We start from the raw sequence: 21,030 nt of genomic DNA, 5'->3' as shown, positions 1-21,030 counted from the left end.
CTAAAGTTTAGGAGGAAAAATGCTTGGAAGTTTCCAGGACACAGCCAGTTCTGAGGAAACTCGAGATACATGCCCAAGAATGGACTCTCGGGTGTCCATGGAGAACACTGAGGTGAGTCCTGTTTGAAAAGCTGTCAAACTGCACTTCCATTAGAGTATAAACTTCTGAGGGCAGGCCAAGGTTTTATGGTGACCAAATGTCACTAATGCAGAAGTCACAGTCTGTGTTTGGTTAAACATCAATTGAGTGCCTCCAAAGGGGTTGATATGAATGATCCCATGGGCATCTCTAGAGCTTGTGTGTGCCACATTCCCTTACTGACCTTAGGATTAACTGTAATTACTCTACCTGATGGATTCAAGGTGAAGTTTACAGCCTTTTGCCTCAGGGTCTTCCCAGGGTCCTGGAAGTTTGTACAGCTGTGCAATGCAGACTACAGATGTGAGAGACCTGAGCATACTGATGAGAGCTGACAGCTGCTAAGTACATGTTAGGAGGCAGACTCTCCAGTGCCACAGGTGAGCAGCTAAGTGAAGTGTCCATCCTGAATGTGTGAGGTCACTCCCTGTGTTCCCAGTCTCAGCCACACGCAGCTTCAGCAATAGTCTGGCACTGGCTTTCCTTCCTTCCCTTTTGCTTTTCCTGTCCTCTTCCCCTGCCAGGATCCCTGGCAAGTAAGACTTACACCCCAATAGTACTCAGGGAATCTAAAGCAAGACAGAAGGGGGAGTTTTAGCATTAGTCTTTCGTAGTCATTTCAGCCTTGCCTGTCTTCAACTGTGAGCCACACTGGTGCCATCTTAACTTATTACAGATTTAGACCATAGCCCTGGGTTTGGCTGTCTCTGCTTGCTATTTATAAATTTCATGCCCTTTCTCATGTGGTACCTGAATATGCATGTCTACAAATGTATTTATTTTCAATATGGTATGAGGACAGTGGAAAACAGATCTTTCTCTTGAGACTAGTGAGTTCTTTACTGCTTAGCATATTCCCAAGAATATCTCTTGAAATGGAGACCAGGGCCAGCCTTCCTGATGGACAAGTACATCCTTATGAAGTAGGAATCACCTCTATTAGTTAGAGCCCCTGAGATGATCAAACTAGCCAATACAGAACTGAGTTCACCCTGCCTTTTCTTGCCTTTCCTGTCAAAATCCCATTAAGGTTTGGCCTAATGGTGCAGTACCTCACTTGTCTTCTGCCTCTTGATGAGTCTAGCGCTGCCCTGTATGGTGGGCGGTGTTCTGGACTCAAGGACTTGCAGGTATACAAAATTTGTTTCTTGAGCCTCCTGTCCCTTCCTTGTGGGCCACATCTGACTATCTTCTATGGGAGAAGAAAGCAGTGACACTCCCAGCTTCTTTGTGTTTCATGCTGTCCTTTGAAATGAAGATGATGACAGTGTGTGTCTGCTGGATTGTCATTATCACTCAACAAGGTCAGGTTGGCTCCACACTGGTGCATCCTAAGTCTTCCATGCATGTTTTTCCTCCAGGTGCATGATGGGAGGGAAAGCATGGGGTTCTTATTATTGGCCATGGTGTGAGTAGCAGTTGCCTGGTCTCAGACTAATCAGTTGATGATTCTGCAATCACTATGCTGCCCTTCATAGACAGCTGTCCCCAAGGCCATGGACCTATGAATGTAACTGTCAGGTATGTCATCATTTACCACAAGACTGCATCTGGAGCTGGCTGAGAGTCTCTGAAAGCAGGAATTTCATTTTTCCTCACTGACAGCACATGCCCAGTGCCATCTGATAGAGCTTCCTACGATCTTACAGGTGCTCTATCTGCTGTCTGTGTTCCATGTCACATACAAGGTGAAGCTGCTCAAGAGGCAACTGTGGCCCACTTGAAAGGAGCTGAGGGGATGGGGAGGGGCGGGCTGGATGTGAGTCTTCACGATTCAGTTGCCAGAAAAGGAGGCTTCTATTGTTTCAGGTTGGATGTGAGAATGAGTTCTGTTGTAGGGTGTGAGCATTTGCACAGTTACTAGGAATAGTTGACCAAGATGATGCATTGTCTCCGTGTTGACATTTGTTTCTTTAATAATGAAAAATCCTCACTATGTAGAACTGTTCAAGCAGATACTCATTTTCAGTATTAGAGGGTCTGACTGCAGATGGTGAGGCTGGGGAGACTTTACTGATAGAGTCTGAAGACTCTTTTACTATGTGCTCTGTGGTTGGATGCGGAATCTGTGGTTGGATGCGGAAGAAGACTGGGGCTGGTACTGGAACATTTTTATCTGGCTTTCTCTGTGCCTTAAGCCTGTCCACCCTGGGACCCCAGGGCTCTCTGGATGCCTCTGAGTGACACTCTGAACTTAACACATTCTGAGATCCTTTTGGCAGCTTGGCGGAACCGTTCCTGAGTGTGATCTTTGTAGATGAGTGTTAAGTGTCAAAAGCACAGACATACCTGGCCCAGGTACCATCTTCCCTCACCTCTAACTCCTTTGTTTGAACATGTGGCCCTTAGCTGGTGGTGACATTTGGGATGTCATGGGAACTTCTGAGGGGCGGGGTGGTGGCTGGAGGAAGGATGTTGTTATTCGGGAATGATCCTTGAGGTTTGTAACTGGGCCTCACTGCTGGTCCCATCTCTGATTCTGGCATCACTGAGATGGGAGACAGTGGGGAGTCGCAGCCATGTTCTCCTGCTGCCACCACCCAGACCTGCTCTTGCTGTATGTCTTTGCCACCAGGACGGTGCACACATTTAGACTGTGAGCCAAACAAACATGTCCACCCCTAACTTTCTTCTTATTGGCTATTTGATCACAGAAATAAGAAAAGTTACTAATCCCAGCTGTCATCAGCCTGGCTGTACCTCAGGCCTCTGGCTGTGGCTATGCCATCACTGGTCCAAGGCTAGGCTTTCTCTTCTTGTGCTCACACTCTCTGTATTTCATAGGAGCTGCAAGCCTGTGTAAGGAGGAATGGGAGACACAGACCCCACTTCTTCTGTCAGGGAGGGCTGTCGAGGTCACAGTGGAGAAGAGTTTATAAGGCAAGAAAAAAGCCTGCATCTATAAACTACAATTCAGTTTGGTTTAATATCTTATTTTTTTGCCCTTTATCTTATTTCTTTAAAATATTATGGGATGGCAAGTAGTTATGTAACATGCTTCTCTTTGTTTGCAATGGTACAGTGATCCAAAAGGCAAAATAAGTGTGAGTATTGTCTTGTGAGCAGCAGAGGAAACAGTAGCAGTTCTGGTGTGACTATAGCAAGGTGACTTCCTCTCCCATTCCCCCCTCCACCCCCCCACCCCACCCCCCATTTCTAGAAGCACAGATTGCAGAGGCTTCTTTGGTCTCCAGCCTGCAGCTGCACTGTAGATTCTTGTTCGGCTTTGCATGTACTAAATATACATTCCACAAACCTCCCCTTTGTGCTCCTCATAGAAGTTGGCTGAATGCAAGCCGGGTTGGTTGAACCCTGTGCTGCTGTATGGGGGCTGTGCAGGACATAGGGCCAGGGACATGTGATGGGCAATGGGTGTTTCAGGAAACAGGATGGAGAAGGTTAGTGTGTGGGAAGAGGCTGGGATGGCGCAGGGAGGGTGGGGCCAGGGCAGGGGTGGGACGGGGCAGATAAAAGCTGTTGCTTGATCAAGTTCTTTCCTTATCTCTGTTACTGACAGGTATGCATGCCTGGAAGCCAGAAAAGAAGCCAATTGTTGAGAGAGAAATCTTCTCAAAAGGGTTTGAGATGGAAAAGTCAAAGTAACCTGAGGCTGTTTTCCAAAGTCCAGCATGGTTGTTTCAAAGGGAATGCTGAAATAATGCCTCTGACCACAGCCTTTATGTTCAGATTTCAAAGACGCCATCCATGGTGAGGTCAGCGCACACACATGCACTCACACACGCACATGCGTGTGCGCACACACTGTGGTCAGGGCTCTACAGTTACAGGCTCAGATTAGATTTCTAATTAATTACAGTTTTGCTTTGTGGTTTTATTAGAAACTCAAGATTCAGTTATAGTAGCACTGCAAAATTCCTTCTCATTGGGAACTCCCCCCTCCCCCTTTTTTGGTAATGATCGAGTCTGCCTTGTTCAGGACTCTGAGAGGAACATAAAGGCAGGGGAGGACATTAGGAGTGAACAGGTTTGATGAGTGGCCACTATTACAATGATGACAGGGATAAAAAATGACATTCAAAGGCACAAAAGCTGGACTGTCCTACTCAGGGTCCCCCAACCATGGGGATAGTGATAGTTGAACTGAGGATGTGGGTCCTATCCTCTGACAGAGGCCTTACAATGCCACGCAGTTAGTTGGCTTTTCAGCAGGCAGCAGAAGGAATCATTATGTCTTTGTTTTAATTCGAGGACAAGAAGATGGATTCAGAGCTGTGTGCCCGGCACTTTGTGCTGAGAACAGCCTAACCCTGGCAATCAGAACTTGTCTCTGAGGCCTGCCTTTGATTTTATGTTCCTACCAAGTGACAGCTCTGATAAGGGCATTGGGACTACCTTATGAATTACTCAGATCGAATTAAAGCCATCCATCTTCAGGCCCAGCCCAGCAGAGGACCAGCCTACCTCTGACTAGAAGCAGAGGAACTGAGACTCTTAATGAACCCTACTGGAAGGAGATTTGCGTTCTAGGGGCCGGTGCCCAGGAGAGTTTTGTACCCTGTAGAATCCATGAGGGAAGGAGACAAAGTCTGCCTCTACCTCTACTCTCTGCTACATGGCTATAAGGTGACAAGGACGTGCAGAGCAGCCTGGTGTCTCTGATCCCTTCTAACCTGGTGGACCTGGGGCAGGGACAGGTTGTGGGCCCAAGGAGCATTGCACTTGGTCCTTTCCTTACTATGGAGACCCAAGAGCGCTTGTTAGCTCATTGGAAGGACAGGTTGGGAACACGAGCTTAGCACTGGCAAACTGAAAGACTGGCTTGTCTTCTTTTGAACAAACTGCATAGAAATGATGAAGAATGAGACACATGTAGGTTTAAAACAGTGACTGCACATTCATTTTCTTCAAAAGCCCAGGGAGATAGAACCTATACAGTTAGCTGTCACCCATGCAGCATCTGTCCTGTGCCAGGCTTTGGGGCAGATGACAAGGATGGAGTGGAGAGCAATGGCGGAACTGTGTTAGGGAGCTTTGGTCATGCGGGAAATAGGTAATCCGTTAGAGGAGTAGGTGGGTAGGAATCTTCTGGAAGGCTTCTTGGAAGATAGGATGTATGGAAGAAGACTTGAGTGGGAGTTAATGTTATTCTCAACAAACAGGCCAATGAAAGAGAAGGCCTTTCAGAGGCAGGAGAACTTCATATGCTCACCCCTAAACCTGGTAAATCTGTATCACACCACCACTACCACTACTGCCATGGCCACCACCACCACCACCACCATCACCACCACCACCACCATCACCACCACCACCACCACCACCATCACCACCACTACCACCACCACCACCACCACCACCACCACCACCATCACCACCACCACCACCACCACCACCACCACCATCACCACCACCACCACCACCACCACCACCACCACCACCATCACCACCATATATATTCATATTCTGAGGGGAGATATTGAAGGGGATATGGGATATGGGAGGAAATTAGGGTCAGAACAGGGTAGGATGGGGTAGGCACATATGATCATTTTATTATATACATGTATAACTTCTCAAGTATAAAGAAAAACCAAAATAAGCATGCAAACAAAAAAAGATAATAGCTTTTTGAAAAAAGATCAGAGGCAGGCAAATCTCTGAGTTCAAGGCCAGTCTAGTCTGCAGAGTGAGTTCTAGGACAGCCAGAGATCCACAGAGAGCCCTGTCTCAAAAACAACAAACAAACTAAGAGAACAATATAAAATAACAGGAGGCTCCAGACATTGGCATCATTAATTCCTAGCCAGTGAAACTGCTCCTAGAAGGTCCTGGCATCAAACAATGCCCAGAGAGAGGCTCTCACTATGTTGCCAAGAATCACCTTGAACTTCTGATCTCTGCTTTTTACTTGCCGAGTGCTGAGACCACAGATGTGCACCACATCTGTTTTGCAACATGGTGGGGGTTGGATTCAGGGCCCTCTGCATGCTAAGCAAGCACTGTACCAATGAACTGAAGCTGCACCTCAGCAGCTCTTGCTCTGGAGCCCACCCTTAGCCTTAATCTCTGCCACGTGGGCTGTTTCTTCCTTCTGTGTTTCCCTACAGCTTTCAGACCTGACACCAAAAGCCTATCTTTCATTTGTTCACAATAGACCCCACGTTGAACAGCAGAGGAAAAGGCAAGCAGCCGTTGTTTCTGTGAAGAGCAGTTTGCATGCTAACCTCCCTCCGCTTTGCAGCTGGTGCCTGACAGCATTTTGACAGATGGATGCTTCATATTAACTTTTAATTTTAAATTTAAAACTCTCATGTGTTGCTGGAATAGTGGGAGCTAGAGGCTAGTGGTTCTGGGTGAGTTTGAGGCTAGCCTGGTTTACATAGCAAGTTCTAGTCCAACCAGAACTATCTATAGAGACCCTATCTCAACAATATCAATTTTATATGCAGCTAAGATAGCCTTGAACTCCGGATCCTCTGCCTCTACCCACTGAGTGCTGGGATTGGACGTGTCATGATGCCTAGTTTATAGAGGTTCTAGAGATCAAACCCTGTTTCTTCAGGCATGGTAGACAAGCACTCTTCCAGCTGGGCAATAGCCCTAGCTCCAGATATGGAAATTTCATGGTCATGTTAATAGGTCACTCATCAGGGTGGTAAAGAAAATCACAATTTTCTTATACCCTCTACTTGTAATGCAAAGAAGAAATCAGTTTATTAAGCATGCCTCTCCTGCTTTATCCAGTCTGCTCCTTCAGGTACCCTTTGTGGGCTTCCCATGAGTCAGCAGAAGCTGGGAACCACGTGGTGCTCAAGGAAAAGACACTTGTCTAAAGAATCACGGGTTGGAGGCATTGGAAAAGGAGAGCTCAGTCCCGACAGATAGGCATCATTAGCTGCCGCTGCCGAGTCCCAGCTGCTCTGTTGAGTTCGGTTGGGTGCATTTCCAACTTGTACAGACAAGAGAATCTCCTCGGGTGTGAGCAAAAACCCAGGGTTTCTGAACTGTAGGTCTTTAGCCATGTGAGCTAGGCTGTCATCACTCAGGTAGATCTGGTAAGAACTCATGCCTACTGGATCTGTGTGGGTGTTATGTACTCCGCAGCTCCTGCTGCTAGCTCCTGTGGTTGACTAAGCTGGGCTAAGGCTCCGGCTCACACCAATCAGCGCATGCGCCCCTCTCAGTGCTGCCAATCACCAAGTGCAAAATCAAAACACTAGGATTATGTGGTGTCTCTTAAGTGCTAAGTGCTGGTTGACTGGCGGTGTGTGTGTGTGTGTGTGTGTGTGTGTGTGTGTGTGTGTGTGTGTGTGTGTATGGGGGTGTTGGGGTGGGGTTCTGAAACTCCCTGAAGTCATTAGGTACTTAAAAATGGCCCCCTTTCACTTTGCTTCCCTGGTTGTTTACTGGGGAGCAGTCTTTTTCACCCACCTGTCTTCTTCAGAGCTGACCTCCAAAAGGAGACATTACAATCAGAGCTGAGCCTCTCAAACGAGCATCCATACACACGCTGTGAGGAGGTCGGTTAAATGTAGAGATGAATCTGTTGTTGCTGGAGCCAGGGCCAGGCTTCTCCGTTTTTAACAAGCATCCGAGCAGGTGCTGCTGGCCAGCAGACTTTTACAGAGTAATGGTGACAAAGCAGTTATTTCCAAGCTTGTCTGTGGTTTGTAATAACCTGGTGTGTTTAAATGAATATCGACATGTGCCTGGCCTCTCTCTTTTAAGACTCCTAGGTGGTTCTAGCAAGCATACAAGCTGGGGCCGCTGCTATGAGGGGACTGATAACCGCCGGGTGCCTAAAAGACTTATGGTAGATCAATTATAAGGGGACCCAGGTGAAGGAGAATGAGGCACCTTCTGGGATACCTTGTACAGTAGGCTCGTCTTGTCTTTCTAGATTGGCTTGGTATCCAAATCACCTGGGAGCTTGTTAGCAGTCTGGAGTTCAGAGCCTCATCCCATATTCTGTGGATTTGAATGTTGGTCGAGTCATAGAAATGTCTGTATTTTTAAACAGAGTTCCCCAGATAGCGAAGAGTACACAGCCGAGGAAGAACAAGCATGATGGTGCAGGAGCAGAGCGGGCATCATCTCTCAGGGACTCCTCACAGGGGCGTGTCTGGGGTCACTCTGTAGCCCTTGAAGGCCATCTGCTGCCATCCTTCTTTGCCATGCACTATCTGAAGACTGCTCTGTGCATGCAAGTCTAGTAAGAGGCACATGTGCTACTCTTTCTATATCCACAGAGGTAGGTGGCCTGTGTAGGACTGAAATAACTTTGGAAATAGAACCAACCAAGCTGTGATTAATGAACGATTGCAAACATTTTGGTCTGTCTTCCTGACTTCTTAAAGGGGTCACTGCAGTTGTGAGAGATAGAAGCGTGTTCAGAATTAGGCTCTGGGCTCCACCATGATGCTCAGCTCCTGAACCATATGTTCTGGAGAAGCTCTCTGTCACTCTGCAGTTACCTTTTCTTTGGCCTTGCGAGCTAAATAAAACCATTGTCCTAGTTAGGATGAAGAGACACCATGACCACAGCAACTCTTAAAAAGGATGATATTTACTTGAGACTGGCTTTCAGGTTCAGAGGTTCAGTCCATTATCATCAAAGCAAGAAGCATGGCAGTGTCCAGGCAGGATGGTGCAGGAGGAGCTGAGAGTTCTACATGTTCATCTGAAGACAGCCAGGAGAAGACTCTCAAAGCTCACCCCCAGGCTTTCACACTTCCTCCAAGGCCACACCTATTCCAACATGGCCACGCCTCCTAATAGTACCACTTCCTGTGGGCCAAACATACTCATCTTTCCCAGAACTTTGTTCCAGGGTCTTGGACTTCTTTAATGCTATAAATTTTACTTAAGTCGTATCTTCCTATCTGTATGCCCATTGTCTTAGCTAGTTTTATGTTAGCTTGACATAAGGCAGCATCATATGAAAAGAGTGAACCTTAATTGAGAAAATGTCTCCAATAAGATTGGGTTGTAGTTACTCCTGTAAGGCATTTCTTAATTCCTGCTTCCAGGGTAACCCTAAGTGGATGTGTCTTACACACCCACTTTCTTTCCTGCTTGCCTTTCTTCCAGAATTTGATTTCTATGCAGTAGTCTCCATCTTGACCTTTCAGTATGACAGCAACATTCCTTTCCTCTGTGAAACTTGTCAGAATGAAGAGTGGATAGGATTTGGTATTATATTTGTCACTGAGTGAGTAAGTGGGACATCTGGATTTGTTCCCCCATGAAGCAGAGAAGCAGTCAGTTGGGGAATAATAATATCAGAACTGTATATGAAGGATATCCAGACCTAAAGCTCAGAAATGGCAATAGTTTGTGAGGTTATTATAATGTCCCAGTGGGAGCTGTATTGTAGGACGTTTGTAATAGGGTGGGAACAATCAAAACAAGTATCGAAATAAATGAAATAAATACTATTACCCAAAAGACTACTTGACTATTAGATAGACACAGTGACTAGCTTCCCAGCTGTGGAGGAGGTCATGTATTCTAAATTGCTTCCACACATGGAAAAAATTCTGAAGACAATAGAACAAAATAATCATTACTAACAGCTCATTGTGGTTCTGATGCTCATGAATTTACCTGATTCTGGGAGGAACTATTAGACTTGGTAGTTATCAAAAGTAAAACAAACAAACAAACAAACAAAAACCAAATGTAAACTGAGGCCATGGTACCTATCATAAGATGTATCATAGAAGATACATAGGGCTAGGGAGGGTAACCTCAGCAAGCACGAAGAGATTGGTCTCACAGAACCATGTACAAGGATCCTGACATGGTGATACGCACGTGTAATCCTAGCACTGAAAAGGCAAAGAGGTTGATGGTTGGTTCTTGTGGCCAGCTAGTCAGCCTAGCCTGTCGGGGACTCTAGGCCAATGAGAGACGGCTAGCACATGAGGAATGACAGCTGCTTGACATCTGGCCTCCATGTGTACACACACACACACACATACACACACACACACACACACGTTATCTGAATAACGATATGCTGTAAAGCAACCCACCTCTCTCTCTCCACACACACACACACACACACACACACACACACACACACACACGTTATCTGCTGTAAAGCAACCCACCTCTTAGCTCCGGAAATCTTGCTAGGAAAGGGCACAAATGGAAGTTTTCAAGTGAGTCACCCTGCAGGACAAGCTGTTCTTTTCAGTCTCCTCTTCAAGCTGCTCTCCAATCTCAAAAGTTTAAAAATACATGCCCACGTCCCAGTGGAGTCATCATCTGTGGCTTGCTACAACAATTTGTAGTTTGGATCCAGGAAACGACTTGACTCACCTATTTCTCTGTTGGGTTTTTAATAAAACCTTTCTTAACAGCAACTTTCAAATTGACATCCGCATGCTATTTCCAAAAGAGTCCAGTGCACCAGGCTGCTGTTAATGTCTCACGGTTTCTCCCAGAAAGTACACATCTTATGGTGTGTCAAGGTAAAGGAACTGTGTCTTCATTTTCTAGAGTCTTCCAAGGATTACGGTCCTTTATATTATTGAGTTTATTAATGTGTGTGTACGGTGGCTCACATGTGCCACAGCACGCTCGAGAAGGTCAGAGGCAGCCTGTTGAAGCTGGTTTTCCCCTTCTGCCATGATGGCTGTGGGGCTGGATTTAAGGCTACCATCTTATGTATCTTCCAGAGTGAGTGATCACTAAATTCTTAAGTTAAATGTAATTGCCACAAGTTAAAAGCATGTGATACTTGCTGATAAAAGTGTTGGAGATGTTTTGATTTAACACACACACACACACACACACACACACACACACACGTACACACACATGTACATACACAACACACACACACATGTATCCACACACATGCACAAAACCACACACTGCATATGAAATAACTATCATGGGTTCATAGCTTACTTTTGGCATTTGATCAAAACTGACAGGAATACAATAGAAAAACTGCCCAACTGTGTTAGATTGTATTGCTTTTTGTAATGGGGAAAAATAGGAATACATTTAAAAATTTGTTTTGTGTCTTTTATTCTCCTTAGTTCCATGTTTGGAACCAGCTTTATTCTGCTGCAGGCTGTCTCCTTGTAATGGAAAAGTAGACACTGCATCCCTAACATTCATCCTCTGTGGATTAATATTTAGGATGAAAAATCCTCTAATTATTCCTGATGTAATTACAGACTGACTTCCTTAAATTTTAGCTGGTGAGGCCTAGTCTCTTAAACCTGTCGCTGTCTCTAGCTGAAAACCTCTTCTGCTAGAGCTGACTTGACTGGGGTCAAGGGGTGGGGCCAACTTTCTCACAGCCACTTAGGCTAAGGGTGCCGGGAAGTGGCTTACAATGATGGTCCCATCTCCAGAGAGGAGAGCAGATTCCCTATGCACAAAGCAGATTCCCAGTCAAGAGTGTTGGCATGTGTGACAAAAATGACCTCGGCACTCAGAGAATTTAGGCTCTCACACAGTGCTTAAACCATTCACAGGCATCATTACAAAGTTAACGCACCTGTGCCCCACCGCTATTTTTAAGAAGAGACTAGACACGAAGGTCCACCTTTCAAAAGGCAAGGTGTTAGGATGCAAAGTATTCGCTATAAAGCTTCAGAAATGTCTTGGTAAACACCTGAGTGTATTTAAACACAACTTTCCTTAGTGGTGAGGTGTGTATGCTCTAACCAAAACTCCATCCTCTCAAGGGCTTGAATGAGTATATATCATCCTGAAGCCTGCTTCAGGATGTGAATAGCCTCAGCCTGATGGTCTAGTTCTACAACTTGAGTAGACCTCATCATCGTTCTAGAGAGAGGAAGGATGGCCAGCCTGCAGTAGCTCATGTTGTCCAGGCCACTACCTTGCCCCTTCCTTGGGGACTGTGCCCAGAATAATCACCAAGACATTTCTGGAGAAAATGTTTTTAAGGAGAATTTGGCAGTTGTGAGTCACTGGAAACCAATATTTCCACTTGGAGCATAGAAGGAAGCAAAATGCACCAACCTATAGAGAGATTCAGGAAAGATACAGATGCTTCCATATCCACAATGGTGGCATACAAATGGATGCTGAAGTCAGTTTGGTAGGCAATTCCCAGAGTCATACCAATTGTAAACAGATTTTAAATGCACACTCTCTCTTTCTTTCCTTCTCTATGTCTGTCTGTCTGAGCTATAATCCTACTATAGGAGAAGGTAGGGCAGCCTGCCTTACTGTGCCAAGTGAAGGACTGCATTTATTATATAATTATACAAAAATATAAATGATATAATTTATTGTTTTACTAGCAACAATAGAAAGTTGCCACAGGGCTACAAATTGTCTTCATCATGGCATAGCAGGAAGATCACAGTGATTTTTATAGTAGCTATGTGTTTGAAAGTAGCATTGAGTTGAAATTTATTGTGTTCTGATTTTAAGGATAATATGAATCAGAGACCATGTGGGCCCCACGATGCTCTTAGGTTTCACTCTATGGCTTCCCATAGACATTTCTGGGCATGTAATACTAAAGAGAAGGGCAGGTCACAGCCAGGAAGCAGCTCCCTCCATTAACTGAGCATTGTATTATAGAGAAGTGCAACTCCTGAGGAGTACCCATGGGAATGCATCACGCTGACAGGAAAGGTGAGACTGGACCATGGAACAAACACTGTGGAGAACAAACAGAACATTTGCTGACTAAGGATTCTAAACTGACTCCTGCTGGATATAGGCATGATACACACCACAGTTCTTTCTGGTCCAAGTTCTTTTCTACTACATCAATGGGAACCTCCTCACATAGATTCTGTACATATTTATGAGGATGTTCAACACCAGGTTTTAGCATCTGTACTAGATCACAGGGGAGTGTGATCAAGAGTGATGGGCAATCTCATTTCCTTTGTCTTAATTTTACTGGGTCTTGAGCAAGTTCTGCTGCTGGTGGTACTGTTGCTGCTGCTGCTGGTAGTCCTACTGCTGCTGCTAGTGTGTGTGTGTATGTGTGTGTGTGTGTGTTGCTTGGGGGTTGGAGTAGACTTTCTAAGTTATGAACAATAATGAATGATATAATAAGGTTTCCTATTTTAAATGATCATGAGTCTTTTCAAAAGTTAGTAGATGAAAAGTTTCCTTTTACCAAAGTAAACTATTCCTATTTATCCTGTGCATGTAATTCAATTGCCTAAAGTCTTTCACGTATTGCTGAGGCAAGTCAGAGGTGGGACTGGCCGAGCTTCATCGTGCCTTTCCAATACATTTATTAAAGGAGTTTGTTGCTTTCCTTCTATCCATGCTGAGTAGTGCAGACATAAGGAACACTAAAGCCAGCATCCTGATGAGGAAAGAGACTTAAAAGGGAGAGGTTGATTCTAGAGACTGACTTGTTCAAAACCTGCCCTGTAGTGAAGGCTGAGTCATTCTCTCACAGCCCAAAGAGACTGACTTGTCTGAAGTCACCCAAGTAGTTTGTGGGAAGCAAATCCTTGAGCTTACTAATGAACTCTTACTTAGGTCTCAGTAAATCCGAATGATGGTGATAGCTACAGATCCAGTCTCTAAAAGGTCCCTTAATGTCAGATCCCTCATCCACAGACCATGGATCTTCTTTTACCTAACTCATCGGAATCTGGAGACAGACAGAGTTACACAAACAACATAGAAACTGGAAGATATCAGAAGTCGACTTCCAAAATAGTATTTTGTCTCTTACATGAAAATATATAATATTTTAGAAAATATACCCCTTACCAAGATTCTTGTCTTGCTAGCATCCCTCTGTGGGCTGCTTTTGGATAAGCAAGTAAACCTTGTTTCTAACAAGTCAATGTGACTTGTTTGGAACTATTCTTTGCCTTGCTCAGTGAAGGTGTCTCTTTTTTGGAGAACCAAGTGTTTATTTAATGATGGATCAAAGACTCCTTTTTCAAAGGACCAGGGAGATTCTGCTTTATAAGTGACTGGGTGACAAACATGTTTTTGGCAATTAGCATTTAATCCTTACACGGTGAGCAGAATATTACAGAAAAATCAAAATCAGAAACATTACAATGGCCAACATTTTTCCATGGCTTCCTTGGCATGGATGCAAAGACAGGTCAACATTGTGCTACTCATGTCTGATAGGAAATAGCATCAACCTTCTAGGTTTGGAGTATGACAAACCCAGAACTCCAGCTCCATCAATCAATATGATTTCATGGACTGAAAGCCTTGGACACGCATGAAGTGCAGCCAAAAGCAGAACTGAGGAGAGGAAAAAGGGCCCCAGAGACAAGAAAGAAATTTATCCACTGAATCACCCATCTCTGTTTCTCTTGGACTCCAGAGATTTCTGAGCCAATTATGGAGGCTAATCCAAGACTGACAAAGGGGATTTCTGTGGTTCAACTATCTTCACTGAAACTCTTGTCTAAATCTATTTCTTAGTGTGAAGAACAGGTAGAATACCACACAGGAAAGGGATGTGTTCTGAGAAGAGGTGCCTGGGGCAATCTATCATTTTGTGAACATTCAGAGGCATACGCAAAGGGAAATGACATAGGTCAGTCACTCGACCCTCCTTCTTGATATAATCAGGCAGAAAGGTAAACATAAAACTCGAAGGTATTACTAGCCAAAATTGATATATCCTTTGGGGTGTATTATTTTAGTATATAAATTAAAGGAACATGGCTCTAAAAGAATAATTAGTATAGAAAGTATTTTGGCATACTGAGGAATATTCAGGACTAACATAGTTATTTTCATTCTCAAGTATTACGTACTGTATGTAAGTGTGCCATGCTTTTACACAGCTGATAGTGAAGTACTTTTGTTGCTGCCAGCAACATCATTAACACATAAGGAATGTGTTGTGCTATGGTGTTCCTGCAGCTCGGATGTTAGCAGGAGAGAAGTTATTAGCTCCATTATACACCCTGCTACCCAGGTTGTGTGTGTCCATCATTGACTGAAACATACTACAAGACTGCAATTAGAGTGTAAAAACAATACAACCAAGATATTTTGGGGATGTGATCTTTGAAAGGTCATTGGGGTTCAGGGACGTCATAGGGTGAAACTCATAAGTAAATTACTGGCATTGACAGAAGAGAGAGAGAGAGAGAGAGAGAGAGAAAGAGAGAGAGAGAGAGAGAGAGACCCAAGTTGTCAAGCCTATTCTTCTTTGCCAGTTGATTCCCTTTGTCACTGTGGTACTCTACAGAGTTCCCACCGGAAGGAAGAACTTTGTCAATACTCTTCATGTCCATAGTCTTTGACTACTCTTCATCTCCATAGTCTTTCACACTATGGGCAGAATATATCTCTATATACATTTCTCAGTCTGCAAGATTTGCTTAAAGGACTAGGCTAAGATTAAGATAAACTCTAAATAGATTAAATAGTTAAAGATTATTATTTTTTAGGTTCAAGTGCTAGTGGATGCCATATGTGTGCAGAAGCCCACAGAGGCTAGAAGGTGGCATAGGCTCTCCCGTTGTAAACGCTACAGACAGTTGTTAGTGCTAGCTCTCATGTCCTTTGGAAGAGCAGAGAGGACTCTTAAGTGTTGAGCTGTCTCTCCAATCCATAGATTAAAGTTTTAAGCCTTAGATCTGAAACTATAAAAATTCTTGAGGAACATGTTGGGGAAGAGTTGCTTGAAATTGATTTTGGAGATGAATTTTTTTTTTTTTTGTATTACAGCAAAAACACAGAACAACAAACATAAAAATTATCAAGACTAAAGTAACCCCAAAGGCTATTGCACAGCAAGGAAATAGTCCATAAAATGAAAAGAGAACTAAGAAGGGAGAGAAAATACACATGAGCCATATATCTGAAAAAAGGCTTAGCACCTGAAATCCACAAGAAACACAACCGAATATAAACAGAATAAAATCCCAAATAACTGGATTTAAAAATTGACCAAGAACATAAATGTATATTTTTCCCAACAGATTTATTTACAGGGGTACCTAACATCACTAACCACCAGGGAAATACAAATCAAAGCCATAAGATATACCAACCCACAGACATAGGATGGTTATGATGAGGAAGTAAAAGACACAAGGGTTGAAAAATGGGTACAGAAAGGGATTTTATGTGTTTTCAGTGGAAATGTCAATTGGTTAAAACGGTTATGGAAAGCTCTATGGTCATTTCTCTCCCAGACGAAGACTGTGCCATGTGATCTAGCCATTGTACTTCTAATTATATGTCTTAACAAAGAGTGATCAGTATTTCCAAGAAATCTCTCAACCTCTATTGTCAACAATCATTATGCAAAATAGACCAGATATTGAAACAAGCAAAGTATTCATGGTGAGTAGATACACACACAGACACACACACACACACACACACACACACACACACACACACACACTAATGCATACAGAGCATTATTCAGTCAAAGAAAACATGGAATCCTGCATCTAGGATAATAGACATGAACTCTGAGAACAATAGGTTAAGTAAAATAAGACAGGAACCTAAAAAATATGCTGTACAATCTTACACTTGCATAAACTGAAAATAAAAATCAAATTCCCAGAAGCAGAGAGTATGATGCTTTGTGCAGGATCTAGGAGATGAGCAATAAATGACGTTGCTTACAGAGTCCACACTTGCAATTACAGGATGAATAAAATTGACCATCTTTGAGTCTACAACACAGCATGGTGGCTGTAGATAAAATTATTTATTATTTACTTGGATCTTGGTAAGAGAAAACTTAAGTGCTCTAATCACATGCATGACACAAAGATGGTAATTATCACTGTGACAGATGAGATAATTAGACTATGGCAATCAGTAAACAACATGTTTATGAAGTAACAATTTTTATTTGTTAATTACATACTTAAAGTGAAAAGAATAAATCTTAGGGATTTCAAATTCCATACATTCCCCATTTTTGCTTTTTGTCCCCTATATTTCCTTCTAGCTCTCTCATCTTAAATTGTTCTCTGAATAATGTGGGGTATGATCGCCAACAACTTAGCATCTGGGGTAGCCATTCTCTTTATCTGAGGCTGAGCAGATGCTGGTTGAAGCTCTTTACAGTCAGTGAGTTTGTGACTAGGTCAGGAGGTAATGACAGTACAATCTCTCAAGCTGAGAATATTTTTCCTATGAATGAAGAGTATAGGATGGGCCCAGCAGAACAACAAGAACAATATAGGGCCAGTCTTTGACAGCATTGATATGTGAAGGGAATCTGATGTTGCAAAGATGATTCTACTCGGGGGAACCTGAAGCCCAGTGGGAATGCACACGATTACTGGTGAAACTCCCAGAATTCAATCCAGGTTCATATATGTTACAGTGAAACTGGTTCATATAAGTTGTTAATCCTGTTGTCCGCCAAAGTGGACAGGAGTGCTAAGCAGGATAGTGTGGTGCTACATAGTAAGAGGTGATCATTTTCGTAAGAGTTATCTTTATAACTTTTCTTTTCCTTATCGTTTGAGAATTTCATACATGCGTTTTTGTCAGACCCACTCACTTCCCTTAACTTCCAACTTCCCCCCGTTCTTCCCACAACCTTTCCCTCCCGAATCCATGTACTCTTTATGTTTTATATCTCAGAGTCTGTGTATAGATGTTATGTTAGTGGTAGGAGCCAGACGGCACTGGTCAACATTGGTTCTTGGATGAGAACTTTGATTAGAAGTCAGGGCAGCTGTATAAAGAGAAGGAGGATGGTCCTTCAAGGGAGAAGCTCCAGTTGACCTGGGAGGAGACGGAACAGAGAATGGGAGGGGTGAGCATAACAAGGGAATGTGGGGGTGAGCAGGAAGATGAAATAGGGGATGCGGAGGGCAAAGTCTGTGTGTAGGAAGCTTTCAGCCCTGATCAAGTGGATGCCAGAGAGGAAAGAGGAGATGCAGGGTTCCTTTGTGTTGACACCCTATTCCTCATTGGTTATGAGGAAGAGAAGAGCTTTCTGCAGATGAACTGAATCTCTTAACCTATTTCACCAGTGACTGTTCTGTTTATGTTCCTTGCTTGCCCTGCCTTGTATTTGCAAGCCAGTCCAGTCTGTCAAGACCAATTTGGACCTGTAGGTCTATCCCCACAGAGTCGTAAATCCCATTAGCTTGGGAACATTGGAACATTTTAATGAATTTACCTTCTATTATGTCTGATGAAAAGAAAGCCCATTGTCAGACAAGAATTCACAAAGAAACCAAGACTTCTGGGGATCTGAGTGGAATCAGTAGAACTGATGGAAAGAAAACATGATTTTTAGCATTACGGTTTAGCGTCAACCACCATCCAAAAGCAACCTCCTGTAATTAATACATTTTGGAGACAGATTCTCTGGCTCCAATGACTTTTCAGTTGAAATGTCAGCTTTGTCATTTTCCTCCTGATGAATTGCGTCTCTAATTACTAAGTATTCTAGAGCTGAAAATCACAAGTATTCTTTTAGAAATGGAACTTCAAAGATGCTTTTTGATGTTGCTTATCTTATATGACTGGCTGCTTCCTTCAGACACAGCACCGCATTTCCAAGCAGGAGTGTAAAAAGAAGCAGAGGGAATCAGGCAGTGTGTGTTCATCCGAAGTCTTTATCAAGTGGTCAGGGCATCTGATGCTCATGGTTCATCTATTCAAAGAGAGGGTCCCTGAGGAAGTTAAGCTGCTGTTTACAATGTTTACAAGTATTTTTTTTTTTTTTTATTGTTCACAGTTTCAATATTTTAACAGCATGAAAATAAAGACTTTTGGTTGCTGTGTTTGAACGTTCCTTTTACAATCTGTATTAATCTCTATAGTTGAAGTGTTGCTGAACCCAATTAAAGCTATTCAAATGGATCCCGGCTGTGGGGCGGAGTTTCTCGCCAACCCCCCACCCCCACTCCCAATGTTCTAGGTTTCCAAATGAAAGACACACACACACACACACACACACACACACACACACACACACGCACACAAACACAGCCTTCATACTTTAATATGCCTTAAATAGCTCAATGGCCGGGCCACTTCCTAACCTCCATGTGGCTAACACACTCCCCCTCTGATATTTCTGAGCTATTACTTACTAAGATCTATATTCCATCTTTGGTGCCCTGGACCCAGACCAGTAGCCCCTGGGCTGCGTTTCCCAGCACCTACGTGATAACTATCTCTCTTGTCTTTTGAACCTCTCAGGCCTGGTGTGTCTCTTCCATTCCTGGCATGGCAGCTATCTATGTCCCTCCCTTTCCCTTGGTCCCTTGCCTAGGAATCCTAAAAAGTTCCACCTTTGTCTACCTACCCAGTCACTACCTTCTGGCAACTTTATTTACCAATCAAAACCAACTGGGAGTTGAATCTTTGTTGTTTCAAATTTTTTGGGCTAATCTCCGCTTATCAGTGAGTAAATACCATGTGTGTTCTTTTGTGATTGGGTTACCTCACTCAGGATGATATTTTCTAGTTCCATCCATTTACCTAAGAATTTCTCGAATTCATTATTTTTAATAGCTGAGTAATATTCCATTGTGTACCACATTTTTTGTACTAAATAACCAAGGGAGCAAATATGGAGACAAAGTGTGGGTCAGAATCTGAAGGGGGGGTTGTAGGGAGACCATTGCGTCTGGGTATTCATTCCATAGGCAGTCACCATAGGGATGTCAGGATGGGAAAGCTGACAGCAGCCTGATAAGGCTGTCTCCTTAGAGGTCTCTCAGAGTCGGACATACCCAGAGACAGATACCCACAGCTATCCATTAATCTGATCAAAGTTCCCAATGGAGGAGTTAGAGAGTAAATTGAAGGAACCGTGAACCATAAGGGCTGGTGGCCCCGTGAGGAAAGCAACAATACCAACCAGCCAGAGCTCCCCAGGGTCTAAACCACCAGCCTAGGAGCACATAGGAAGAGACACATGACTCCAGCTGTATATGTAGGGGAGGATGGCCTTGTTGGGCATAGGTGGGAGACAAGATCATTGGTACCCTGAAGGCTGAGCACTGAGGGGAAGGGGATCTGAGGGTGGGGAGGGAGGCTGGGGGTAGGTGGGTAAACACCTTCATAGAGGCAGGAGGAGGGGGGATGGGATAAGGGGTTCCTGGGTGGTGGGGGAAATATGGTAAGGGGATAAAATTTGAAATGTAAATATTATATCCAATAAAAGAGGGGAAAAATAGAAAAGCGGTTAGAACCAACATTCTTAATAAAATGTCAGCCCTCTTTAAAAAAAAAACTATCTTGATACTAAAATTTGTTTTGAGAATTGTATATTGCAGAATGATCAGCCTTGGTGTATCTACTCAACAAGCAAGCTGGGCAGACCTGCTCAAACCTCTGAGGTCCGTGAATTCCATCTGGAGGCAGCGAAGACACAGCATCAGAGGATTGTCAATTTGCTCTCCCCCCCACTCCTCTTCTAATATCTCAACGCCCATAATCAGCTTGAAGAAGCTAATGATGAGTCAGCGCCCCTCTTCCCTGGGCATGGGGACTAAGGTGGTAAATGTTGGGCTGTCTCTCTAGGGAAAAGTAGTGGTTTTGTTGGAATAGAGAGGATTAGCTAGGGTTTATTGCATAGCCATAACCTATTAGTAGAAATCTGTATAATTAATATCAAGATGAAGATATAAATTCTTAAATGGCACCAATTTACTTTGTTTACAAATTTTAAGGTTTTCATTGGCATGAGCTTCTTAGTGATATAAGAGTGAGATGAATATTGTTACTCTCATAGGCATTGTACCAGTATAACACATTTAGGAATACAAAGCTTAGACCCAGTTCTTCTTTAACTTTTTTAACTGATTTGAGATGGTCAGCCTGTGAGTTAAGGGACTATAGCAAATTCATGACTTGGAGTTTATTATAAGGGTGTTCTCTATGTTTTATTTAGAAATAGCTGAGTGGAGTTAACAGGCAACAGCCCAGATTACCTTACATGGATAGCTGGTTTTCAAAACATCAGAAATCCTTAGAATTGA

This window comes from Arvicanthis niloticus, chromosome 1, assembly GCF_011762505.2.
Source record: "Arvicanthis niloticus isolate mArvNil1 chromosome 1, mArvNil1.pat.X, whole genome shotgun sequence".
NCBI classification, from domain to species: domain Eukaryota; kingdom Metazoa; phylum Chordata; class Mammalia; order Rodentia; family Muridae; genus Arvicanthis; species Arvicanthis niloticus.
The sequence above is the reverse complement of the archived record's forward strand: the minus strand, read 5'-3'. Positions refer to the sequence as shown.